We start from the raw sequence: 8,128 nt of genomic DNA on the forward strand, positions 1-8,128 counted from the left end.
ATCTTCAATCCTCTAGCAGCAGCCTCTACTCTTCCTTGGCTCCCCAATACCCTAGATGGTAAGTAAATGATGTAATTTATAGTCCCAAACAAGCCTCAATCCGCAGCACACCAAAATCTTGGACTTCCATGCACAGCATACAAAAATACAGATTTTCTGGATTCTGTCTTGCAAGGAGCGCGGGTGCGGTCAAGAGGACACCGCGGGTGTAAAGGCCCGAAATTCGTACTTAAAAATTTGCGGAAAATTTTGAAATTTTCTTTTTAAAGGTAAATAACTTGCTTCATTCTTAAACTAAACTGAATAAAAGTTTTAAGGTTTAATGTAACAGCGGAATAAAAGTTTTAAATGTCGAAATAGCAGCGGAAGTAAATATCTGTTTCAAAACAACGACTTAAAATAATTCATCGTGATAAAAATGAGTTTGCATAAAAATGATAAATAAACTGATAAATGAGGTCCTCGGGTTCCTACTACTGCCGACCCAAGATGGCTCACTAGTCCCCGCCCTCGGCCCCGACCTCATCAGTACCTACAACAATCAAGTCTAGTGAGTCTAAAGACTCAGCATGCATATATCGTAGATAACAAGTAAATATATCATAAAATTTCATGTCGTGTAAAGATATCATATCATGAGGCGTAACATGAAAATATCTTGTCATGAGTAATTATAAATACGTGCATAACTGAACTGAGAATTGTAAGTGAAATGTTTGCTCGATAGAACCCTGTCATGAAATAGAATATAATCATTTTCTGTTGAGAATATGTTCTACGCAAGTGGCCCATAACGTGAAATGAATTGTCTGATCAGACTAAACCACAGTATACTGGGCAGTAGAGATCATCACAGCCCTTGGACTGGATATCCGTACCAATACATGAACATGAACCGATCAATGACCACCGGATGAAGTAATAATCCCAAGATAAGCTGCAATCTCATGAACGTGAGGTGGCCACAAGCAATATCGCATATATCTCAAAAATGAACATTTTATATTTTTATGCACGTAATATAATTAAATATCATGTTTTATCATACCGAATGGGTTGGATCGTTCTCAGGCTCGCTGCGACCTAATTCTTACGTGAAAAATATGCAAATGATTTTTCCTTGAAAATAACTTTGTCATTGAACCCAAAAACGGGGCCAACAACTAAATTTCTAACCATGACTCCGTACCAACCTGAACCAACATCGAACCGTCATTTAGCCATGATTAAAATACACCTAAAATGATGAAATAAAGCTCCGAAAATTGTACAAGTCGAAATTTGGTGAATGGAGGCCAAAACATTAAATGCTCTTTCGAGAGTCACTTTGGCACAATGCACCGTAAATTCTTGTACGACCTCCAAACTTAACCGAATCATGAACGGCCAAAAACATGACCTTTCTAACTCGATGAGGTACTGTCCAGTCTAAGGCCATGGGCTAAAAGCCAACCAAGAACTCAAACGAGCCTCTGAACCAAAGCACAAGGTTGCTGTCAAAAAAGTTACATCAGCAGCTGTTGCGCTTCCTTGATTCGTTTGTGAGGCTAATTGCCATTGGGGCTTGAACCACTGACTAGAGCCTCTTACCAACATCCTAATGTATGGTTTAAACCATGGCTAAGGGCCCTAGGACAGCCACGATTCAAGCAACACCAGAAACATCACCACGCTTCCAACCGAGAACCAAACTGCACGCGTGGGACGTCTTGTTTGTGTTGCTGTCAAATGAAGGATCCAATGGTTATGAGGTTAACCATGGTCCATGCTAGACATGCTAAGGTGTTGTATGAGTCATGGCTAAGGGCTAGAAGCCAACCACAACCCACTTGACACCTTAAAAACCGAAGCTCAACACACTCGACCACAACCAGAATTTTAAAAGCCGATGGGGGCTGTTCTTGTTTATTTTTAAAATCGAGGGGGACATGAACCAAGCCATAAAAGGGCATCTTGGTCACGTCCTAGACATGTTAAGGAAGGATTCTAACCATGGCTACAGCCCCTAGGGCAGCCAAGATCAGAATCTTCACCTTAGACAATAAACATGCAAATCGGGACACAAAAATGACATGAGGGGGAGTAGCTGTCAAAACGTGTTGCAAGAGGAGGAAAGGGCTGCAACTAATGGACTACCACCTTCCTAGCACACCCTATAACATGACCATAAGCAGCCTTGAGCCCCTGGAAATCGAGCCAACCCTGAAACCACAAAAACATACCAAACCGTGAAGGCATAGGAGAAACCGAAAAATTCTGCACATAAATTTTCGAAAGTTCTTGACATGATTTTGGTTTTTGCCTTTTCAATCATGCACATGAAATGTTTTAAAATATTAATATGACTTGATTGAAGAGTAAAAGAATGATAGAAACATGCCTTGGATTTGTTTGAAAAGAAAAAAAACGAATACGACGACGCGGCGCGGCGGAGACGGAGTTGCTTTGTTTCTTGTTTTTCTCTCTTGTTTTCTTCTAGGAGACTCACGATTTTCTTGATGAAACTGTTCTGAAGTTTCAAAATTATGGAGAGGAAAGAAGTCTAGGGAATGAAGGGAATGATTGCAAGATAAAAGAGAATTAAATGGCAAGATCAAATCTTGCTCTCTTTGAATTTGTGAGATAAGGAAATGAAAATGATATTATTTGATTTGATTGAAGGGGTGGCCGATTTTTTCTAGTCTAGATGCAAGGTAGAAATATTACTTATTTGTTAATTAGTGAAGATTAAATGGTGAGGGAATTATCTCTAAGAAAAGATAAGGAAAGAAATAAAATGGTGAGTTGTTAAACAAATATCAAATCTCTCTACAAGGGAGGTGGCCGATTTTTCTTATCAAAAGTGAGGGTAGAAAAATTGCTTAATTAATATTATTGAGGATTTAAAGTTGAAGGAATTATTCTACCATGAAGAGATAAGGAAAGATGTCAAAAATGGAGAGTTGACAAATCAAAGTTAACTCTTTAAGGGGGTGGCCGAATTTTGCAATAAAAATGGAGGGGAAAATATTGCTTAAATCATTAATTATTGTTGATTAAAAATGAAGAGATTATCTACCAAGGATGGATAAGGAAAGAATCAAAATTTGTGAGTTGTCAACTAAATTCAAATCTTCTACAAAGGGGTGACCGAAAATATTTTAAATAAATGAGGTGAAATATTACTTAAATCTTGTATTTTAAATCTTTAAAGTTTTATTTACCCATTAGGTATTTTAGTGAATTAATAAATTAGTTTAGGATGGTAATTATCTTGCATGCATGGCTAATTCTTTAAGTTAAATTACTAACATGTTAAGTTGAAATTCATTAATTAAAATAAGGCTAGATTAACTTATCTCAATTGGTCACATATTTTAATTTAGGCTTTTAAATTAAATTATTAGACATAAAGGAACTTATTTACTACTTATCTCAAGTTAATTAAATAAATCCTTAAACATTCTTTTATTTTAAAATGACTTATTATTTATCTTAAATAAAATCTAAGAATGTTTTCTTAATATTAAATTTTATCTCAATACTCCAACTCCAGTCCGACCTCGCTTATTTAACTGAAAAGATAAAACTAAACTTATGCGATTTAAAATAAATAATCATGACTAACAACTTTAAAAATGCTTTAAATAATAAAGAAATCATTTTTAATTTAAATACTAGAAATTATGCATGGCTTATACGTAGTCTGATTTATCGGATTCTACAGTGGGTACGGTGTTGGTTCTGGTGCGCGCGTGCAGGTGCGCTGTGGATTTTAGCGCAGGTGCGGTGTGACACTGCGGGTGCAGTGGAAAGATGAACGCGGGTGCGATATGGCCTCTGTATTTTTTTTATCTTTTGCACTTTTCAATTCAACACTTTAATACTTCAAACTCTCATTTTAAATTTCCAAACTATAACAACATAAACAATAACAAATCACATAAAACCTGCTCAAGAATCATAAAATTCCAAGTTAAAAACAAGTAATAAAAGTGCAATAAATTGCACTTATCACATGCCATATCAAACTAATATCAAATAATGCATATATATTTTGATAATATCATGCATCAATATTATTTTGTTTTGTGTGGAAGTTTTTAAAATTATGGTATCATTAATATTTTCATATTACATAAATCAATACCATATTTAATAAAAACTTAATGGGCTATATTTTAACTCAATTAAAATATAATTTAATTAATAAAGTCAATTTGAACTTTAACAAATTAGCACGATATGCTTATACTCTTACAAGCTCATGATCCATGCTCTCATTATATTAATCTCATCATAATCTCGATCGGCGATACCATATCATCGATGTGACAATTTCAACGTGTTTGTTATTATGATGCAAACTATGATTTCGAGATCATCAATGTCTAAATAAGATAGGTGGACTCACTTTGACTGTTTTAGGAGTCATAATCTCAAAATTTCTATAAGCTTTTATAAACTTTATTTATAAGCTTATCGATTGATCATATCAAACTTATTTCTTATAAATTCAACTCATTGAATTTATTATCTCAATGAGAACAAGTAAACCAGTGCTTGTGTGACCCTCAATGGTTCAGGGATACAGCTAGCTGTGGGTTCACAACTCTTTGTGATTCAGGACAATTTCATTTATTCGGGCTTACCCTAATTTTCCCACATTCCATGCACCAACATTTGATCATGAGAATGTTAGAAACCATTTTCTGATTAAAACCATCCAATCATGGTAAGAGCGTCTAGTAGCATCGTCCATGATTCCCTAGGTATCACTGATAATGCCTGGAAGAACCAGTCAGTTATGATTAACGTACAATACGGTCCCTTCATATCATATATCACGATCGAATCTGCAACCATTGGTTCATCGAGAGTTGCATATTAATTCGATAGCTATGTGATATAATAATGAAATATTCATAGTGTCGTTACATGCACAACTAGAGAACTCTTTCCCTAATGTACATCTCACACTCTGGCCAGAGATTTCATGCAGTATTATTTCGTTAGATCACATAGGATATCCACACCCGTAGGTGAGCGGTGAATTCCCGACTACAATGCATTGGCTCCTACACATGTCGCAATTGCACCCAACCTCGCCACCTGGTGACCCTAGCAGAGTCGGTAAACGAGTCAAAGTACAATCCTAGTATGTAGAGCCTCAGTGTTGTCTCGAGTCGTAAAGACTAATCACGTACAATCACAACCAAAAACTTTTCCTCTCGATGAATGATAACCACTTGGAAAGTCCGAGTGAGGGTTGTTCAGTAAAATCATCGTATGATTACCCATCTGCACGATCGGAAATCTCTATGCCCTTACCATGAAACACGGTAAACAACATCACAGATGCTAGTTTCAAGCTCAAGCAGCTTTTATCCTTATTTTAGGTGGCTGAATCGTCTAGTAACAAATTTAGAATATAAAGTGTTTATAAATGAGTTTCAAGATCGAATTACGATTCATTTGTATTAAAATATAATCAAAGACTTTATCTATGCTGATTGCATAGGTATAAGATAAAGTAAAATGAAACCATAAAAAGTTAAATTTTATTAAAATAAAGATTGTTTATTATACTTGAGTCAATAAATTCTTTAGCAAACCATTGCCTTGCAGGACTTCTACTCAACACTATGTGTCTCTTTCGTATACGCTAGAGCTCAATGTTATTACTGTGAAGTTCACCAGTTTGGATAATTACATCATCTGGAGTCGTCTTATGCTTATTGTCTTGCGAGCTAAAAATAAGCTCGCGTTCATCGAGGGTAGTAGCTGCAGATGTCCTGATTCTAGTTCAAAAACATTTCCGCATTAGGAGCGATGCAATGCACGGGTCCTCTCATGGATTATAAATGATGTATCTAAAGACATCTTCAGAAGTAACGTATATTCCACTGATGGTTTATTGTATGGACCAATTTAAAGGAACTATTCGACAAAGTTAATGGATCTAGGATATTTTATATTCATCATGAGATTGGTTGCTTGATGCAAGGAAAGTTGTCAATCCCAGTATATTATTCTCGCGGCTTCACTAGTTATTGGATGAGTATGTGTCCCTTATTTCACTCTCTACATTGTTATAGTGACTCTGCTAAGTCTTATGTGGAGCCTGACCAACAAAAATATATCCTCCAATTTCTTATGTGATTAAATGATAATTGAATCTGGTTCTTCTGCATTCTAATCTACACAAAGGAGATTTGATGACAAAAAGAAGAAGTTAATTTGCTGCGAGCATTGTAACTGACCGGGTCATACCAAAGATTCTTACAAATTGATTGGTTACCCTCCGGGTCATCGGCTGTATAATGGACCAAGATAGAATAATAATCCTAAAACTCACAGGGATTGGAACAAGAATTCAAAGCATGGGGTTCATGCCACTTTGGCAGTCAATGATTATGTTCTTCCAGCTACTGCATAGTCTACTCCCTCTTTTGGTGGCCTTTTCACCCTCGAACAAGATGATGAGATTCTAAAACTCTTGGATAAAAGCCGCGCATCTGATATTCAGAGTCCTCCCATGGTTAATATGTCAATGTATTCGAAATTATTCTCCTTCGATGGTTAATTTGGAATGGATTATTGACAGGCGAAAATGATCACATGGTTGGTCGAAATGCCTCTTTGATTCACTCTCGATCACATTCTTCCTCTAATAAGGTTGGTTAAATTGCCTAATAGTAGCACAACCAAAGTTTTCCAAATGAGATATACGTTGGGACATCGAATTCTCGCACCCAAGACGCAGCGGAAGTTCAAAAATTTTTACATCTCGAACGCCCGAAAACCAGTCCACGTAAACCGCATGCATGAAAATTATTAAATTGCTAAAATATCTTAATTAAATGATTTTTGATGCATGAATGATATATTTTGAGTGATTAAATGATTACTTGTGTAATTTTGCTTGGTTTCATAATTTAAAGATTTTCAGACGAATATTGGGGTTGGCCGGGGATGGAGGACCGATGACGATTAAGGTGTTAAAGATTTAAAAGTTAAATTTTTTTTAGTTAAGAAAATATTTTAAATATTTTAAGAATTATTATATTTTTAAGGTCAAATTTAAATTAATTAGTGGGAGTAAAGAATTTTATGTATTTTATAAGAGATTTTTTTTGGAAATAAGTATTTTTAAATATTTTAATTTCAGTCCTAATGATTTTACTAATCTCAATGAGCCTCATTAATTATTTAAAAACTAGTATTAATTGAACCTATTAATTAAGTGTTTATGAAACATTTTTAAATTCTTTTTAAAAGAGTCCTACACACACACACCTAAACACCTAAACACACACACACACACGAAACACACATACACTCCACGTAAATTGAAGAGGGAAAGGATAGTGGCCGAAACTTGGGAAGGCTTGCAAGGGAGATTTCAAATTTTCTTTTCCATCGTTCTTCGTCTTTCTTCCTCGTTTTTCCTTCCAACAACGATCACAGACTCCCTTGCATCTCAATGTGGGTTTTCAGTGTGGTTTTGACAAGAAAAAAAGGTAGAAATAGTCTTCTGTTAGTCACTGATATTCCACCGCATCGATATTAGTATTTCGAACACTTTAAACGCAACGACATGTTTCTAAACCTTCTTTTTGCACCATTCAAATCATAATATTTGTGTTTTATGTTTTGAAGCAAGAAAATTATATTGATCAAATTATTTCACGATTGGATGAATATTTTTCGAAGTTTTGAAGGTTTTACGCTCTCTTGAGATGTGTTATGATTTCTAAAGAACATGCTGCCATTATGGGTCAAATATTGGAAAAGGAGTCGTTTAAGCAAAGAACGATGGTTGGAAGTTGGCATAAAGGGACGTATGGATAGAAGCTAGAATCTAGGGTTTTCACGGGTTTCCCTTGGGTTAAAGTGACGGCTGGACCAGGGGCTCAACCAGGCACGATCGAGGTGCTGTGATGGCTGTGTCCTAGGTCTGGTGAGAGTCCTAGCATGGCTGGACTCTTGGACGCGCGAAGGGAGGAAAGCCTGTGAGCCATGGGAAAAGAGTCTAGGACGCGCAGCTTGTTTTCTGAACGGAGATGGTGAGCGACTCGGTTAGGGCTGGTCCAGCAGGGTTCAGGTAGGATCCATGAGGGTCTGGGCAAGGTCTGGTCCTAGGTGG

This window comes from Primulina tabacum, chromosome 10 (genome assembly GCF_025594145.1).
Source record: "Primulina tabacum isolate GXHZ01 chromosome 10, ASM2559414v2, whole genome shotgun sequence".
NCBI classification, from domain to species: Eukaryota; Viridiplantae; Streptophyta; class Magnoliopsida; order Lamiales; family Gesneriaceae; genus Primulina; species Primulina tabacum.